Source organism: Dromiciops gliroides, chromosome 2 (assembly GCF_019393635.1).
Source record: "Dromiciops gliroides isolate mDroGli1 chromosome 2, mDroGli1.pri, whole genome shotgun sequence".
Taxonomy (NCBI): domain Eukaryota; kingdom Metazoa; phylum Chordata; class Mammalia; order Microbiotheria; family Microbiotheriidae; genus Dromiciops; species Dromiciops gliroides.
This window is the reverse complement of record NC_057862.1, coordinates 161,089,556-161,109,053: the sequence shown is the minus strand read 5'-3', so window position 1 is coordinate 161,109,053 and position 19,498 is coordinate 161,089,556. Positions and strand designations below refer to the sequence as shown.

Sequence of the window (19,498 nt, the reverse complement as noted above, 5' to 3'; positions counted from 1 at the left end):
TGGTTTTCTGTTTTTTGATAAATGAAATATTCAGAAATGTTCCATCATTTCTGGAGTTCCATGGTCAAGTTGTCACCCCTACAAAGAACAGCAACATAAGATCTGTCTTTAGATTACAAAGAAGTAGATGTTGATGCCTTAGGATCCAGTGGGGGGACTTTTGGAGCCAGTATCAGTTTAGAAATGGAGGCAAGGAAGAAACTCCTAAAAGCACAAACGATTTAAAGAACTTCCTGTATACATGGTTGGCCCCTTACTCAAAATTACATTTCACCAAAATGCCTGATTTTTTAACTGCACTTTATTATAAACTTGGATTCCATCAGTTAGAACTTCATTTGTGCTAATATTCCTATGAATGGCCTTCAGTTGTTCACACATTACTATGCATGACATTTCATTTCAAACTGGATGCCCCATAGACATATTTTAAAAATTATTTTTTAATTAATAATCATTGTTTTTTGCTTCCACTACTTCCCCCTGCCCAGTGGGGGGAGGCGGGAGAGAATATGAACAAAATCCATTTAACATATACGCATAGTCAAACAAAATAAATTCCTGCAATGGTCAAGTTCAAAAATGAATGCTTCAGGGGCAGCTAGGTGGCGCAGTGGATAAGGCACTAGCCTTGGATTGAGGAGGACCTGAGTTCAAACCCAGCCTCAGACACTTATTAGCTATGTGACCCTGGGCAAGTCACTTAAAACCCCATTGCCCTAAAAAAAACAACAACCAACAAACAAACAAAAAAATGAATGCTTCATTCTTCATCTTGAGGATATTACCTCTCTGTCGGAAGTGGGTTACATATTTCATCATCTAATCTTGTTGGTCATCACATTTGATCAAACTGGAGACATCTTGAACTCAACTTGTCCAAAACAGAACTCATTATCTTCCTCATTAAATTCTTCCCCTCTTCCGAAATCCCTTATCTTTGTTGAAATCCTTCCAGTTTTTCAGGTACATAGCCTCATCATGGTCTTTAGTTCCTCACTCTCCCTTACCTCATGTAAACAGTCACTTGCCAAATCTTACTATTTTTATCTTCATATTTCTCCCAAATGGCCCCATCTCTCCATTTCCATAGTTATCACCTCTCACCTAGATTATCATAAATGGCTCTTTTAATTGGTTTCACTATCTCATCTTCTCTTGTGTGTGTGTGGGATCTATCCTGCATGTTATTGCCAAAATAATTTTCCTTTAGAACAGATTTGATCATGTGACTCCCCTATTCAGGCAACTGCAGTGGCTTCCTATTGCCTCCAGAATAAAATATAAACTCCTTTGTTTATTTTTCAAAGCCCCATACAACCTTGCTCTAATTTATCTTTTTAACCTTATTAGACATTATTTCTTCCCTTGTCTACTCCTTGCAATGTAGCCAAACTAATCTCTCTATTCCACACATGTGCCACTCCATATCCCATATCCTTGCCTTGCACTGTCCATCCCCCATGCTTGGAATTCACTCCCTTTTTCTGTCTCCTAGATTTCCTTTCTTCCTGTAGAATGCAAGTTAAGCACTATCTTCAACATGAAGCATTTCTTTTTTTGTTGTTTTGTTTTGTTTTGATGGGGCAATGAGGGTTAAGTGACTTGCCCAGGGTTACACAGCTAGTAAGTGTCAAGTGTCTGAGGCAGGATTTGAACTCAGGTCCTTCTGAATCCAGGGACGGTGCTTTATCCACTGTGCCACCTATCTGCCCCTGAAACATTTCTTAGTCTCCCCAAATTCTAGGGCTCTCCCTCCCAAACTACCTTGTATTTGGATATTTGGATATTTTGTGTTTATTTTTATTGTTGGTGGTGGTGGTGGGTTTTTTTTTTTTGTGAGGTAATTGGGGTTAAGTGACTTGCCCAGAGTCATACAGCTAGTAAGTGTCAAGTGTCTGAGGCTGGATTTGAACTCAGGTCCTCCTGACTCCAGGGCCAGTGCTCTATCCACTGCACCACCTAGCTGCCCCCCTGTGTTTATTCTTATTAAGTTTACATTTATGTTGTCTATATTTAGATATCTATATATGTCCCCGATAGAATGCAATCTTCGTTTTGAGTGAGGATTCTCTGTAGTTCTATCTTCTAGTATCTAGCACAGGAATATAATAGGTGCATAGTAAAATACTTGTTTGTTGTTTGATAGTATAAATTAATTTCATTAGCATGCTGTTTATAACAGAGAAAAGGAGTTTTGATTGGTGATTTGGGAGATGGATAGTTTTACACTATGGAAAGCTTCTGGGTTAAGATAGCCCTTTTTTCGGGTACTAGAGCAGTATGAATGTACTGGATACCTAAGGGACTAGAATGAGGAATACTGCAAAGTGGGAAAAGACTTTGGAAAAAGAAGTCTTTCAAAGATTCTGCCTCCAGTGTATTACCTTTCATAGTCTTATCTTGTTTTCCCCTCTTCTATCTGATCTACTCCTGTGGCTTCAGTGATCATTTCTTTGTTAATGATTATCAAATCTACAATTCACTCTTCAAATTCTGGTCACATATTTTACATCTTCAGCATGATATCCCAGCAAAATCTAAAACTTAGCATATCCAAAGTTGAATTAGAATTTAAAAATTGCAAAGGACCTGAGACCATCTAGTCCAACTTGTATCTGAACAGAAATGTCTAATTCTATACTATTTACCCAAGTAGGGGCAGCTAGGTGGCACAATAGATAAAGCACTGGCCCTGGATTCAGGAGGACCTGAATTCAAATCCAGCCTCAGACACTTGACACTTACTTGCTGTGTGACCCTGGGCAAGTCACTTAACCCCAATTGCTTCACCAAAAATAATAATAATAAGAAGAAGAAGAATCCCAAGTTGCTGTCTAAGCTTTGCCAAAAGACCTTTAGTGAGAGGTAATCCACTAACCAGCCCATTATACTTTTGGAATCCAACTCTAATTGTTAAGCAAGTCTGTCCATACGCCAGTCTTTGTGTATTCGTCTTATCATACCACTTCTCTGCTTTAAAAAAAGAAAGATAGAAAAAGAAAAACCTTCAGTAACTCTCCATTGCCTACCAAATAAAATCGGCCGCCTTTGAGACTTTCCATGATCTGGTTCCAGCCAAATTTAACAACCTCATTTCATATACCTAGGAAAAGTGGGAGCTGTCTAAAGAGATTGATGAGGATGCCCAGGGAACTCATCAATCAACTTAGATTTTAGAAAAACATCTATAGAAGATAGAAGTAACTGCAAGTGAGTTTGGCAAAGTCTTTTAAGAGTAACGTCAGAAATACTAAAACTCAAAATGAGTTTAGCCTGGCAAGGAAAAATAAGGACAACAAAAAGTTTTGTTTTAAATATTGTTAGGGAAAAGAGGATTAAAAAGGGATAGGACTGCTCCTCCTAGCGTATGGGATAATTATAACAATGGGGAGAAAGCAAAACTATTCAACTTATTTTGTTATCTCTGACAAGAATTCTTTTTGGACGGGTATAGACAAAAACAAAGTAGACCTTCAAAAACAATTAGTGAAATGGTCAATAATCACCCAGTTGCTTTTAATGAATTCAGGTTACTAGATTCAGATAAAATATGTTTAAGGATACTACAGGAGCTGTTGCATGTAATTACTGAGCCAGTATTAATGTATTAATGATATTTAAAAGATCACAGAGGAAGAGAGTAGTGCTTTTGGGTTAAAAAGAAGGGCAAATTTTAAGTTATTATTTTTTTAATGAGATATTTTATTTTTTCCATTACATGTAAAGATAGTTCTCAACTTTTGTTTATACATGCTTTACAATTTCAGATTTTTCTCCCTCCCTCCCCTCCCTCCCCCCTCCCCTAGACAGCAGGTAATCTGGTATAGGTTATATCTATATATCTCTATACGTATACATATAGATATATATATACACACACATATATATATACACATAATAACATTAATCCTATTTCTGCATTAATCCTGTTACAAGAGAAAGAATCAGAGCAGTGATGCGAAACCTCAAAATAGAGAAAAAAAACAACAGCACCCAAAACAAAAGAAATAATATGGTTCAATCAGCATCTATACTCTACAGTTCTTTCTTTCTTTTTTTTTTCTTGGATTTGGAGATCCTCTTCTATCATGAGTTCCCTGGAACTCTTCTGTACCATTGCATTGGTGAGAAGAATATAGTCCATCACAGTAGGTCTACACTCAATGTTGATGATACTGTGTACAATGTTCTTCTGGTTCTGCTCATCTCACTCATCATCAGCTCACGCAAGACCCTCCAGGTTTCTCTGAACTCTTCCTGCTCATCATTTCTTACAGCACAATAGTATTCCATTGTATTCATATACCACAACTTGTCCAGCCATTCCCCAATTGATGGGCACCCCCTCAACTTCCAATTCCTTGCTACCACGTAAAGAGCAGCTATAAATATTTTTGTACATGTGGGTCCCTTTCCCCCTTCCATGATTTCTTTGGGCAAAAGACCTAAAAGTGGGATTGCTGGGTCAAAGGGTATGCACAGCTTTATTGCCCTTTGGGCATAATTCCAAATTGCTCTCCAGAATGGTTGGATCAGCTCACAGCTCCACCAACAATGTATTAGTGTTCCAATTTTCCCACAGTCTCTCCAACATTTATTATCTTCCTTTTTTGTCATTTTAGCCAATCTGATAGGTGTCAGGTGGTACCTCAGAGTTGTTTTAATTTGCATCTCTCTAATCATTAGAGATTTAGAGCATTTTTTCATATGGGAATAGATAGCTTTGGTTTCTTCATCAGAAAACTGCCTGTTCATATCCTTTGACCATTTCTCAATTGGGGAATGACTTGGATTCTTATAAATTTGATTTAATTCCCTATATATTTTAGAGATGAGGACTTTATCAGAAGCACTGGCCTCAAAAATTGTTTCCAAATTTTAAGTTATTTTTAAAATAATAGGCAAATGATATTGACTTTGATTCTTGGCAAATTTATATAGAATATCATTATAGTGATGGTGAGGAGGGGTGGAAAGAGGAAGGTAAAGAAAGAGTGTTCCTGATAAGTAACAGATAAACAACATGGTTTCATCAAGAGCAGGTCTTGCCATATTAAGCTCATTTCCTTTCTTGATGAGGTTACTAAACTAATAATCCACTGGACTATTTTAAATACTTTTTACTAAACAGCAAAGCTTTTGACAAAGTTACTGATACTGTTCTTGTGGACAAGACGGAGAGATAAGGATTACACATTACTTTTAGGAGGTTTGGGTACTGGCTCTATGATTGTGTCCAAAGGGGAGCTTCTTTAATGGTTTTGTGTCATGTTGAAAGAAGATGTAGTGGAATGCCCCAAGTATCTGTGCTTAGCCCTGTGTTGTTTAATAATTTTCTCAATATTGGATAAAGAAATAGAGCATACTTAATAAATGTGCAGATAATGCCCATCTTGAAAGAATAATTAACATAGTGGTCAAGATGCAAAGATATTTCAGCGAACCAGGATATTTGGCTGAATCTAATAAGTTGAAATTTAGTAGGGATAAATGTAAAATGTTACACTTGAATGAAAAAAAACCAACCATCTTTACCACTATAAAATAAGGCTAGATAGCAGTCTAACTGAAGACCTTGGGCTTTTAGTGAACCATAAGTTCAATATGTGCCAACAATGTGATATAATAGCCAAAAAAGCCAATTTTATCTTAGGATTAATTAAAATAACCATAGTACCCCCATAAGAAAGAGGTGATAGTTCTGTTGTACTCTGTCCTGCTTGATCATCCTAAAGAGTGCTGTCTTCAAGTATGGGCATTCTATTGTAAAACTGTCCAAAAGTGGAATGGGCTATCTCAGGAAGTAGTAGGTTCCCTCTTATTCACAAGAGGAGTAGCATCTAGATGACTACTTGTTTAGAATATTGTCTAATGTACTATTGGTTAGATAAGGATTAGAAAAGATGCCCTTTGAGTTCCTGTCTTACTCTGAAGTTATGTGATAGTGCTGTTGAAATGAATTTGCTTGAACTGGGTCATTCACCCTTGCCCTCTTTTATCTCCCTGCATTTGAGTACAGCGTCCCACATGCTGGAAGTAGTTAACTACTAACCCCCTTCCCTAAAGACACATTTAGTAATGTGTATACTTGCCTTATCTCCTCTACTAAAATGTAATTATCCTGAAATCTTAACATGATGCCTTATATAGAGTAAATACTTGATAACTGTTTGCTAAGTTGAAACATTTTGTTGAAAGATGAATTTTGTCTCTTTAAAAGTTTTCTTTATGACCTTGCCTGTACTCAGAAAATGGGAAAGAGGTCCTCCTATTGGATCCAAAACGTGGGATCATTAGTAATGGAACTCAGTTAAAATATTAGTTATGATAAATTTTATGCGCAGGCCTGAAATTAAACCATCATTTATAATCTAGTGTATATGAGCAAATGTGCTTTAAATTTCAAAAAATCAACATACAAACACTAAAAAGGCATTCCATTTATTAGTTTGCAAATATAGTACTGTTTAGTATATTCTGAGTATATGAGATAGTAACTGTTGCTCATTTATTCAGCAAGTATTAATTTAGTTCCAGCTGTGTATAGTACTATGCTATTTGTTTTGAGGAATAGAAATCCCTTTCCTCAAGAAGTTTATAATTCTATTTGGGGAGTACATAATCAGTTATTTCAGAAACAGTAGTAAAGTGTGTGATATAGTTCCTATCATTTTACAACAGCTGATTTGGGAATTTTTAATTTATACACTTTTCTTTGAACTTCACAAAATATATTTGAAAATCAGCAGTTTATATAATAATTGCCATATGCCTGTGATTTAAATTGCTGCACTGCTTGTTTCCTGAATCCTTTGGTAACTGAGAGTAGTGTTTCATTTCGTGGAAAGAAAAAAAGAAACAATTGAAAGGTGATGATTTGCCACTATGGTTACTGGCCCAGTTTCCTGGGTGTGAATTTATTTGTGCACTGAGGTCATTTTACAAATATTGCTTATTTCACCATTCTTGTGGCGTTCTTGTCGGGTTACCAACTATGCAGTTTTGTTCCCTTAATGTTTCTGGCAACTTTACACATAGAAGATGACAAAAATAGAATAGAAAAATTTACTTCCTATAGCTAACAATTGCTAACTACTTCTTTAAAAGCATATCAAAATAGCCAGAGAGAAAAGGATTTATAATTTTGGCTTTTGCTAAGAAGATGATAAACATGATTAACTGTGTTATTAAATTTGGTGAGAAAATACCATTGCAATTATAACAAGGTGACAGACCCTGTTGTGAGTGTGAAGAACATCCAGGCAAGGCATCTGTTTTTATTGCAGGCTTCAGCTAGTTTCCTAGCTATCATTCCTAACCTTTATGGATTTGCGTGATAAATACTTTCTTGTTATTTGCCTCATTTTTTCAATATCTCCCTCACAATCCACAAAAAGTTCTGTGTGGAACTTTGTTTTTCAAAAGTGAATTAAAATCTATCTTGTTCTTGAGAAATTTGTTGATCATTGGAGACAATGTACATAGAGCATCCCAAAATCAGGGTTTGAAATCACAATATTCTGCCACCACCTCCCCACCAATAGTCCCTAAACTTTTTGGATTATGTGTCCCTATCAGTTAAAACCAAAGTTGATCACTCCCCCCCAATAGGTGTATATATACTTGTTTATAAATTACATAGATGTACTATTTTATACTAATATTATAAAACACAAATTATGGGTATTATAAAACACAAAAAATAGAAATGAAAAAGGATGAGGTAAGGATAAAATAATATTTGGTCCTGGAATAGGTGGGAAGCCACTGGACTTTATTGAATGGGGAATGACATAGGTCTAAACTTTGAGAAAACTGCTTTGGCTGCTGAGTGGAGGATGTATTGGAGAAACAACAGACTTAAAGCACTGAGACCAAATGAAAGGCTCTAGAAATAGTCTGAGTGAGAGGTGATGATAGTCTGTGAATTGGGTTGGTAGCTGTGTGATGAGGAAAAAGGCAACGAATGGGAGAAATGTGGAGGTAGAAATAATAAGATTTGGCATCTGATTGGATATTTGGGGTGAAGGAGAGTGAAGATTCAAAAATAGCACTGTTTGCAAGCCTGGGTGACTGGAAGGATGGTGGCATCCTCAGGTGTAATAAAGAATTTCAGGGAGTGAGGTTTGAGGGAAAAGATAATGTAATGAGACTGGCAGTGCAAATCATAATCCATCCTTATCTACTCATACTATGGCACCTCAGACCTGTCCCAAAACAAAAAGGGGAATGCCAAGTTTTTTATTCATTAGTCACTATGTTGACATATAGGGCCAACCCTTTGAGGGGCATCTTCCACAGCCAGATGATCTGGAGTCAGAGGAATGGCATTCTGGGGGCATGAAATTAAAATGGTAGGTATGATTACATTGGAGAGAAGTCTAACAATTGACTATGATGCCTGGATCAGGGGATGGGATCCATATTTCCATCCTCCAACACAGTCTATGGGGTCATGCCAAAGTTCTCTTGGATTGAGACCCCAGACACTCAGGGGAAACCTACCTTAACGTTGGAGATCCCCATACTGGAGAAAGAAGGCTTCAAAAAAAGGTTACAACTTACTTAACAAAAGTAAACATATTTATAATGAGGGAGCTTGAGAGATTGTGAACCCAGGATGAGGCAAGATATTGGATTATAAGGGATCAGTTAAGAGCACTGAATTGGTGCAACCATTCTAGAAAGCAATTTGTAATTATTCAGATAAAGTGCTTAAAATGTCCATTCTCTTTGACGCAAAAATTCCATTACTAAGCACATATCCCTAAGGACATTATTAACAAAAAGAAAGTCTCCATTGATATACACAAAAATATTTATAGCAGCACTGTGTGTAGTAACAAAGAACTGGAAATAAAGTAGATGCCCATCACTTGGGAAAGTGGCTAAACAAATTGTGAAATGTGCATGCAGTGAAATATTAATATGCTGCAATAAGATAAATATACAGTAGTATGGAAAGACTCACATGAACTGATGCAGAGTAAAGTCAGCAGAACCAAGAAATGTACACAATGATTACAATGTATATGAAAACAACAATGACCACAATACAGTAGAAAGTAAATGTTGCAAAATAACAAAGAATAAGTATGGCCCCAAAGAAGAAATAGAAGATAACCAGAGCCTACTCTTTTACAGAGGTGGGAAGTCCATGGATATGGAACATTGCATATATATATATATATATATATATATATATATATATATATATATATATATTGCGGGGCAGTGAGGGCTAAGTGACTTGCCCAGAGTCACACAGCCAGCAAGTATCAAGTGTCTGAGGTTGGATTTGAACTCACGTCCTCCTGAATCCAGGGTCAGTGCTCTATCCACTGTGTCACCTAGCTGCCCCATACTTTTTACAGTGTAGTCATGGGTTTTGCTAATATTTTTCTCTAAAAATTATTTATCATATGGGGTGACTCATTGGGAGAGATTTGGAAGAGAATTGTGAAAACAAAAGATAATTATTGTTCTTTTCAATTTAACTTATTAATTTATTTAAAAGAAAAAGATTGTAAAATTATAAAGAACAAATGACTCCACAAAAAAAAAGATGAGAAAACAATTCCTTCTGCTTATTTGCAGAGAGATGTGGGGAATAACTCTAAAGCTATTATAAATAAAAAACAAAGAGAAAAAAACAACAGTAGTTCAGCAAAACTAATCAACACATCAGTCAAAACCCATATAGTATATGCAGTTTTTCACATCCATAGTCCCTCACCTCTGCAAAGAAGGAAGATATATTCCTCTATCTTTACTTTGGTGACAATGTTAGTCATTTTAATTACACGGCACCACTTTAGAAAATGAACTCTTTAAAGGATTGATGGCTCAGCTTCATTTGTAGTTGTGATACTGCTGCATAGTTTGTTCTGACAAAGTTGTTTTTTATAATTTAGAAATTGCTATTTTTAAAAAACTATTTCTAATTTTGAGTAATCACCAGAACTTCCATAGAGAAAAGAATGTATTATACTAGAAATTGAAAATTATAGCTACTGTTAGATGAAGGTGATTTTATTCCACTTGGAATCCCATAACTCATAACATTGAAACTCTTATTAGAATGGTTGTAAAGTTTCAACAGGACTATTATGAATCACAGAAGGGAGGGAAAAGCTAGCTGATATAAAAATATAAAGTTAATTTCATTTTGTGAGGTGAGCATATTAAAAAAACAGCCTTTCCAAATCAAAAGTAAGAGTGGACATATTTACATGATACAGTTTGGTTGCTGTTGTAGCATTTTATTAAGTTGCTTTTGTACATTATCAATTCTGGTAACAGGGAAGGCTTATCTTGTCTTCGGTACAATGATCAATTTTAATTGGCCCTGTAGTATGTAACATGACATCGCTTGGAACAGAACACACTTGGCAATATGAGGAAGGCAAGCATCAGTGGTGATTATAGCTCCTCTCTGACTCTATTGTGTGTTTTTTTTTGTTACAGACACAGCCTGGCCTCCTGGCTGAGACATAACAGCAAATGCCAGTAACCACCTTTGTACATAGTAAATAAAAGAGCAAATTGAAGGGCAGTGATTGATTAGGAGAGAATTTTGCATAAGCAAATTAACTCTTATTCCTGTCCACTTGTGTTAGAGCATCAGCAATGAGCTCTCTTTACTCTTTGGTTGCCCCCAATGAACTGACAACTGTTCTTTTCCTTAATGGGTGCTTTCAATTTGGGATCTATGTTTCTCATTTTCCATGTTTACTTACATGCATACATGCACACACATACACATAGGTGGGCAAGGGAGTATGGTACAGTGGCATTAGTGGAGTCAGATGACCTGAGTTCACATCCTTTCCTCTGATTCCTACTGCCTTAGTGACCTTAGGCAGGTCACTTCCCCCCATTTTTCTCTACCCTACAATAAAAGGTCTAAGAAAGCATCAGAGGTTCCTTCCAGCTTTAAATCTGTTACCCTGTCATCTACATTGTCCTTTGTGGTTAGAGCAATTTACTCTAGTATTTGTGGCACTAAGCAGTTGTTAGAAATGCAGTTAGCTTTAATTTACAGAGAATATGCCTTTGCAGAACTCACCCCCCCATCCCAGCATCTATACTTAAAGCTCTTTGAAGTACAATTTTAGCAGACTCAACTTTTCAGGTGCATGTTTCTACTTCTAGGTTCCATTTCTCTGGCCAATATCATATTCTACCTCAGAATACGGCTAGTGTACTAGTGTACTCAGAATATGGCTAGTATACTTTTGTGACATATTTCTCACTGATTGTCAATTTATTTTCCTGGTTTTGTTCTCTTGTGAAACTATCACAAAAGTAGCCTGTGTTCCAGTGAAAAGGTCAAGCTAAAAAATTCCTTTTTAAATGTTTCTTGTACATATGCATGTACATATAGGTGCTTTATTGAACAGGTAGGTTTGCAAATAATTGCCCAGAATTTTCTGAAAGCCTATTTTTTCTTTAGCAGTCTGGCCTCTCCTCAGGAGATATGTAAGTAATAAAATAAATCACAATACTGTCTACCATTTGCTCAGCATAAGGTTGTTATTCATTATGACCAAGTAGCTATTTTCAAGATGGTAATAAAATACCACTTAAAACTGGCCAATAACACCTAAACACCATCCTTGCTTTATTTGGACACAGAATCAAACAACTCCTTGTCCTTTTCTTTTTCCATCTCAATCCTTCGCCCCAGGAAGGAAATTGGCTTTAGGATTATCAAGCCTGTAATAAAATGAACAGAGCATCAACAAGTTCATAGAATCTGAGAAACACTGACTTGAAAATATGAGCTTGAACAACTTTTTGGTTTGCTTTTATCAGTCAAAAAATATATTGGTTAGTTGGTTTTGACTCAGGAATATATCCACAACTAATAGAAATAATTTGGATTACATGATGCCATACCTGCACAATGTCTCACTTGATCTTCACAACAACCATGGACTATAGGACTATAGATTCAGAGCTGAAAGGTACCTTTAGAGGCCATGAAATTCAACCTCCACATTTTACAGATAAGGAAGTTGGGGTGAGAGAGTTTCAACGACTTACCCATGCTTACACAATAAGTATCTGAGATAAGATTTGAACTCAGGTCTTCTTGACTCTAATCCCAATGTTAGATTCACTCTGCCACCCAGAGGTAGATACTGTTATATCATTTGCTCACATAACTAGGAAATATCTGAGGTGGATTCAAATCCAGGTCTTCCCGACTCCAAGTCCTATGTTCTTTCTACTAGATGTTGAAGGCTAGGTGTGGTGAGCTTTTGCTGTGCTTGATTGACCAACCATTGACCAGTGGTGTTTCCCTTCCCTAGGTTGCCTGTTTCTGACATGGGGTATTCTCATTATCCAAAGTTTAAAATTTTGATATTTTCTTGGATTCTTCACTTGATTCAGTCCTAGTAACCAAGTCTTGTCCTGTCCTTCTTTCTCCAGTTGTTGTGAGGATTAAATGAGATAATGTTTGTTAAAGCATTTATCATGATATGTGACATATCAAGATATCATAGCACCTGATAAATTCTTATTTCCTTCCTTCATGAACAGTACATTCCGGTTTTTGTTTCACTTGACATGGGCAATTTAGTGCTTGGGGAGATTGTGATTAGACTCTCTCTGCCTTGGTGAAGATAGGATGTTCCTTTCCACAGGAGGTTTCAAGGCAAAGACTAGATGACCACTTGTGAGATATGTAGTTGAGGGTATTCTTGTTCAGGTTTAGATTTTCTTCCATAGCCTGACTCCTGAAATCTGTTCTAACTCTGAGATGTAGTGAATCTATGATTACAGCTGCATGCTATCTCTAGATGAAAGAAATGAAACAAGACTAAGTTCTGATAAAATAACACCAATTGGTTAAAATAAAGCATTGATAATAGCTTATATATTGAGAGAATACAAATACAAACTGAAGTTAAGGCTTTTAGGTATTAAAACAAAACAAAACAAAATACTCTATTGGTATCTCTTGCTTACTTACTATATCTAGTCCATCAAAGATGGTTGTTGACTAACTGTTCATAAAGGTGAATTCTCTTTTTCCCATGGTTTCCTATTATCAAATTGTAAATATGTTTCTGTTGGGAAAAAATCTTTGAGAGATCATTTAAGCAATGGGTTCTTTTTTGGGGGGGTCAATTTTATTTGTTGGAATTCTACTGATAACAGGGAGATAGTTTGGGTAATCTCTTAAATTCTCTTAGAATGTCCTAGAATCATAAAAATGCTAGGAAGGCTCTAAGACATTGTCAAACCCTCATTTTTAGATGATGAAATTCAGAGATGTAGCATGCTATAAGTCACATAGCCAATGAAGTGGCAAACATGAAAGTCAAAACCAGGTCTTTTGACCCTGGTCTTAATATCTTTTCTGCTACACTATGCTGACTCTGTACATTCCAGGTTTATGTTTGGCATTTCTTACCTTCACTTCATAGACATGGAGACTGAATACCACATAGGTTAAAGTAATTTACCCACACCCATAGGTAGTTGGGTATATTGGTAAGTATTCAATGCTTGTTCAGAGAGTGAATTCAGTATGTCAGTATAGGAGGCGGAAATGGAGTCAAGGTTCCTAAGTTTTGGTCAATTTATTTTGCCTTGAAAAAATGATACTACAAGCCAAGGTTGGTGGGACAGGTTCTGTGTAGGTGATAGTGGTACCCTCTAACAGATGCCCAAGAGATAACAAAAGACAGACAGTGCTACAAGCAATAGAAAGCTAGGATCACCAACATTAATGGGTTGACTAGCAAGAACACTAAAGAGACTTTGTAGTACCATTTATTGTTTTGTTTTGACAGTGTTTTGACAGTGATTAGGGCCTATTATGACAGGCAAGATGGCTTTTGTGTTCAAAACTCTGTTACCTTTTGTCACATACTGTAGTTTTGTCTTTTCAAACACCAGCATCTATAGCCAACGCATTCCCTCCCCCTTCTAATTCCCTTATTTTCTTTGTCATAAGTGAACTTTTGAAATGTAAAAATTAAATGCAATAAAATTTAGAAGATAATATTTGTCCAGAGAAAACATATATTCAGTTAACTGGTCACAAAACTAAGTTTCATGAAAGTGGGGGGTGGGTGTCAGTGAATCTGCTGATGTGTTCATTGGTTAAGGAGACCGTAAGAGTGATAATTCAGCAGGTACTTGGACACAACAAACTGACATTTAAAAGAATTATCGTGAAGTTAAGAAGTGATTTTGTTTTCTGGATGTATATCCAGAGCAAAAAAGGAATATTAAGATAATCTTGTCAATAATGCTATAAAAGAACTTTCACTTTAATGGGGATGGAGTGGACCTAGAATGCCTAATTGTCACTTAAGTACTAAAATATATCATTTCTGATTATGGGGGGGGGGTGAGAGCATTGCTTCACTTGAATTATGGGAGATAAAAATCATTATGTAGAATATATCTTTGTTGGGGGCAGCTAGGTGGCGCAGTGGGTAAAACACCGGCCCTGGATTCAGGAGTACCTGAGTTCAAATTCGTCCTCAGACACTTTACACTTACTAGCTGTGTGACCCTGGGCAAATCACTTAACCCCTATGGCCCAGCCAAAAGAAAAAAGAATATATCTTTGTTGTAAACCTAAATTTAGGAATCCAAATCTTTACTAGTATCCAAAAATATTTGATATATAAGGATTGGAAGACTTAAATGGGCAGGGGGTGGCTTTGGGGCTGAGCTCTGATCAAAATTCTGTATGATTTTAGTCATAGAAAATAGAAAGCCCATATAATAAACAAATAGTCTTTGTTTTGAAGCTCAAGCTACTGATGTCTTCTAAAGACTATTTATTTTATATTCCTGTATGTTTTACCATAATGGAGCCAGCTGTTAAGCCTGAATAAAATCAGATGGCTTGCTGCTACAGTTGATAATGTGAGGTATCCAGTTAACTTAAGGCAAGCCACAAATGAAGTGATGAATATTTTACAGTGACCTTAGGCAAACATGCAGACGGTAATGAGTGATGATACTTTTGAGATAAATAAGGGGAAAGGAAGGTATTATATGTTAACTACTATTATCCGAGGTTTAAAATATCAAAGTAGCTGACAGAATATTTTTGAGCAGTGATATCAAGCTAAGTTTTTCATTATCACATTTGAGCTCATAGGCATTTCCATGTACAGTAAACACTTTTGGAAGTAAGGAATTTACTGAATTTAATGTTTTAGATAAATCTAATTAGTCATTATTTTATAGCATGTTATTTTACAGCCAGCAAGTACTTTTTTAAAAAATCATACACAATAATGGATTTATATCTGACCATTGCATCACTTGCATAAACTTATGTGTAGGCATTAAACAATTTGTTCATTTTTATCAGTTTCTTTTATTATGTTAGGAAGAATGACATATTAAACCTATTACTATCTTTTGAGGTATGGAGGACTCCCTATACTTTCTCCTCACATATTGGAGAATACCAGTTACTTCTAAACTTGTTTCTCTAAAGGTATATCATCCCTGAGAGGCAGTAAAAATAATTTCATTCTTCTCCTCTCATTTAGATTGTCATTTTTAAAAGAACCTTATTTCATTGATTGATCCTCAGGCTACTTTCCAGGAACTAGAGGAAAAGGAAGCCAACAAGGACTGGAAGGGCAACACAGGTATCAAGGCTACAATTATTCAGCACTCAGGAATTCCTAAGGAATAAGATGATCAATAGCTGTAGCCTGGGCTCACCTTTCAGAAGAACAGGGAAGTTATAGAGGAAAGAGAAGTCAACCCTTCTGACCCTTGTCTCTCCCTAGTACCCTAAAATAAAGCAAATGAAAATTGAGAGCTAATAATAGCCCAAGTATAATAATAAAGCCTTCCAAATAAGATTTCAGTGCAAGAAGGAAGAAGGTCCCCAAGTGCACCTGAAATTCTAAGAGATAAGCCTGTCATTCCATGAGTAGCGATAAAAGGATGAAAAAGACAAGTACCCCAGGAGAGGTTACAGGTAAATGTGAATGGTTTTCACCATAATATAAATGATGATAATAATGACAGGATACATTTATTAAACTACCATTCTGTGTACAACACTCCACCCTTGGAAAGATAACAAAAACTAAGCCTCTGCTTTCAATAGGTAGGTAGCGATAAATATACTACCTGTGTGACCTTGTACCCAAGTTTCCTCATCTGGAAAATGATTAGATTGTGCTAGGTGACCTCTAAAGTCCCTTCTAACTCTAAATCCAATTGCACCGAGGCATAATATTACCTAAATAAGGTAGTAGGAAGTGAAAGAATGCTATATCAGATGTCATGGGTAGGCTCTGTGATAAAGGCAGAATTTGAGCTGGACTTTAAATCAATCAATCTATAAATATTAAGTGCCTACTATGTGCCAAGCATTGTGCCAAGTACTAGAGATACAAAAAGAGGCAAAACATAATCCCTACACTCAAGGAGCTTACCATCTAATGGTACAGAGGAATGGTAACTCAGTACTTATTCAGGGTCAGAAAGTCTAGTTTGGGGGAATACAATATTTAAATAATTTTTTAAGCTGAAAAGGAGGTATGGTAGCAAAATATGAAAGGGCAAATGCTTGGCAGAAGTTGAACGTTACTAGATAGGAAATAGGGAGCCAATAAAGGATTTTTAGTAAGACATCCATGCATTTTTAGTATGATATCTATGCATGACAGATGTAGGAAAAAAGGATTGGAGGAGAAAGATGATGGAAGCAAGGTGATCTTTTAGTAAGCTAGTTTGATAATCTAGGGGGGGGTTACAGTAGAAAGAGAATAGATTTCAAAGGTATTTAAGAATTGCAAATGACAATGTAATAATTTTTGGAACATGAGAAGTGAGAGAGAAGAAAGACTCAACAACCAGTATTATGGGCAGTGGAAACAGTGAGTGGTAAGATCAAAGACCAAGTAAGCTCAACAGTAGATACAGTTTGGAAGGAATAATGAGGAACTTAGGTTTAGGGAAGGTTGAATTTTAGGTGCTCATGGGACATCAAAGTAGAAATATCCCATTTACAATAGGAGATTCTTGCCTATAAGTTGTCAAATAAAGACCAGAAACAAAGATTGGGTAGTTAATCAGCACAGGGGTGGAAAGTGAAACAATAATATTGCCTTGTTGTGAGGGAGAGCATATAAATAACTGAAGACAGAACCTTAGGGAACACTCACACTAAAGGTTTGACAGTAAAATGACTTGTTATTGAAAGAAACAGAGAGAAGCATCTGTTAGGTAAAAAGAGCACGGGAAGTTTGGTGTTTGTGAAGCTATGGGGAAGTACAGTATCCAGTTGAAGAAGGTGGTGAAAAGTGTCAAATATAAAAGTACAGAGTGAACAGGTGGGATGAGGACTAAGAAAAAAAGAAAAGGCTTTTGATTTAGTTATTAGTATGTCATAGATGATCCTAGAGCACTTTTGGTAGATTGATGGTGGCAGAAGCTCAGCAAAGGCTGGATGGGGGAGAAAGGGGCAGAATTGTCGGAGGGGGAGGCTGAGGGAAGATTTTTTTTTTTAAGCGTTAAGGACAATTCTGTATATTTATAGGTCATGTTGAGGGACAGATTGAAGATGTAAGAGATAGAGGGGGATGACTATGAGAGCAGGTTATCAGAGGAGAAGGTAGGAGGGAATTATATCAAGAGTGCAGGTAGAAAGATTAGCCTTCATGAGTAATAGTGATACCTTTTCTTTTGCAACCAAAAGAGAGGAAGAGAGAGGGAAGGTAATGTTTTTTAAATCTGAGGAACAGGAGACCAGAGAAAGATCAAGTGGTTTCAACTTTAATGGAATAGAAATATGTCATCAGGCTCTATAAGGGTGACATTTGAGGTTAGCATTGTGTGTGTATGAGAGGAGGGAGATAGGCAATGATTTGAAACAGCTGTGGTGAGGAAAGTGTTAAGGAGGGTTTAGTGGCTAAAGAGTAGAGTTTTGAAGGATTATCAAGCATCAGGGACCTAGCTGGTTTATTTGTACCATAAATTTAATATTATACACTTTCCTCTTTTCTTGGGGTAAGGGATTAGAAAGCAGCAAATTACAGGGCACCTGATGTAGAATAGTGGGGAGTGACCCAGGAGGCTGGAGTCACTAAAGACAATTGTCAGCATCACCACTTGTCCTAGAGGCTGCTTTCTTTACCTTCATCTTTGTTCAGTTATTTAAAGATGTTAAGCACAGAGAATTTTGTGTCCTGTGTGGTCCAGGACTCAGGAGCCATATTCTTTAGTGAGAACTGTGGAATCCATGATTACTTGAGACTTTATTAACTGAATTATAAGGTTATATATTTTAATTTTTTGATTAAAACATCACTTATCCTTTGTAAAACAATTTTTCTCATCTGTAAGATGAATCTGGACTTGATGATTTCTAAGTTCTTTTCCAGCTCTCAATATCCAATAATTCTTATGATATTTATCTTTTTACTTCTTCCACCTCTCTAATTTAAAGTCCAAACTTGAATTGAGTCTAGTCTTTTGCTTCTACTTCATCTTTTTGCCTCTTAGGGTTTCTACCCCTATCTAATAAATATGAACCCATATTGGCTTCTTTTATCGTTTAGTTATCTATTAGTTCCTTCACTGTTTAAGCAAATGACTTTTAAAATTTTGCATGTTTTTTCTTCACTCTTTTCCCTCATTTTGTAACCTATGAGTTATAGAAGTTCACTTGTCAAATTCCAGCTTTAAAGCCATATTTCTGGTATTGAGAGAAAGTAATTCTTTAAGGAATGTTTATTAAACTAACTCAAATTCCATCAGAAATAAAGAATATATGTATCCAACTTGTGAAAATAAAAATCTCTTTGTTTTGTTTCTCTCTGACTATTTCAAAACCCAAAATCAATAGTAATAGACATCCTACATATTTCCCTGCTTCTCCCTTTCTTCTACTTTAAAGGACACAAACATTTTAAGATCATAGATAGATATTTGAAAGAGACCTTAGGGAGTCATTGAGTCTAAACCCCTCATTTTTGGAGGCCTTAGAGAGGTTAAATTTTCATGATTTTACTGGTAGTTAGTGACAGCAGAATTTGAACCCAAGACTGCTGATGCTAAATCCAGCACTTTTCCCATTGTAGTATTCTGCCTTGTGTTGATAGAATCATAGAATCTGATGGCTAGAAGGGACCTCAGAGACTGTCTAGTCCAAGCTGTACTTGACCAAGAATTCCTTTGTCACAAAACACATACTAGATACTTAATGCTCGTTGGCCAATTCATTACATTTCCAACAAATAGTTATCTGAGCTTTTATCAAAGACCTCCAGGGCAGGGGGTAGGGCCCAGGTTCGAACCTCTTGAAGCAGCCTATTCCTAGATAGCTCCCACCAATAGGATGTCTTCCTTTATATCAAGCCTGAATTTTAACTCTCTGTCACTTCTACCCAATGCTCCAGAATCCAGTCCTTTTTCCTCATGACAATACAGGTACTTAAAAACAGATATTATTTTTCCTCTAGGTATTGTCTTCTTTAACCATTCCCAA

General features: G+C 36.3%; 1 protein-coding gene across 1 annotated transcript in view; it reads left to right on the top strand.

Moving 5' to 3' along the window:
- The window catches only part of TCF12 (transcription factor 12), a 420,600-nt gene that overhangs the window by 230,168 nt on the left and 170,934 nt on the right, over window positions 1-19,498 (top strand).